This window comes from Octodon degus, unplaced genomic scaffold (genome assembly GCF_000260255.1).
Source record: "Octodon degus isolate 3935 unplaced genomic scaffold, OctDeg1.0 scaffold00005, whole genome shotgun sequence".
Taxonomy (NCBI): domain Eukaryota; kingdom Metazoa; phylum Chordata; class Mammalia; order Rodentia; family Octodontidae; genus Octodon; species Octodon degus.
Genome location: NW_004524581.1, coordinates 32,265,457 through 32,266,612, shown reverse-complemented (window position 1 = coordinate 32,266,612; position 1,156 = coordinate 32,265,457).

Genomic DNA, 1,156 nt, shown 5'->3' with positions numbered 1-1,156 from the left:
GGCTGGCATGTGGTGCTGGGGGATTGAACCGGGGTCTCTGTGCTTTGCTTAGCTTAGCTTGTTCTAAGTAGGTGCTTTAGACCACTGAGCCATCTCACCAGCCCAAGAAATTCTCTTTACTGTCACTAGCCCTTTTCCTGTTCTTCCACACTTGTTAGGAAGATTTTATGCCTTGTGAGTGAAACAGATCTTAGGTTATAGGAAGACACGGAGTGTGGGAAAGGGAACAAAGATGACCCAAGGGCTGGGGAGATGGCTTAGTGGAATAAGCGCTTCCCTGGCAAGTGCAAGGGTCTGTTCAATCCCCCATTCCGGGGGGAGGGGGAAAGACCCAAGATGTGGGAGGATGAACAGAAGAGATCGGTGGATGAAGGGGTGATCACATGGTATTTTGTGCCAAAATCTGCCAGAATGAAGTCAAGATTTTGAAAACTCAGACTGGAAGTAACACTTTCAAAGTTACTAAATTTTCAAAATCAGAATTTGGTTTCATAAATGTTAACAAGTTTTATAGCAGGTTTCCTATGATTTGCTGTGAAGCTGAACTCAAGCTGTGCTATTTTGAGGTTCAGGTGATGAGCATTGTTCTGTCTATGAAACCTCATTCATCATAGAACTGAGTACCAAAAAGACACTTTGTGGGACAGTGGCTTTTGCATGTTTGAGAACTGTGGGGCTTCAGCTCTGGAAGTAAGTGGGGTTCCTTCAGATGGCCTCATGGACAGTGGACAGGACAGTTCCTCCTGTTCCCTAATCTTATATGTGTCTCATTATATATTTTATAAGACCATTGTGCATGGTATGTTTGTTGATTGTTCTCCCTAAACTCCCCAAACAAGAGCCATATACCTTACTATATTGGTGAACTAGTGGGCAGAGATCTATAGTTTCTTTCTTAGAAATTCTCAGGAAGCCAGACCCACTCCTAGCCCAGGTCTGGTGAGTGTGAGGAGAGCTTCCTGCTACCCTGCGCCGGCGGGACCAGTCCCAGCCCAGGCGCAGAGTGGGCCGGACCCTCTCCCAGCCCCTTGGGCCGCCCCCCACTACTCCGCAGTGCCTCCCCCACCCCGCCCACAGAGTAGGATTTTCTGCCGAGTTCCGGGAGCCCCCAGACCCAGTCCTAGCCCAGGTCCGGTGAGTGTGCGGAGAGCTTCCT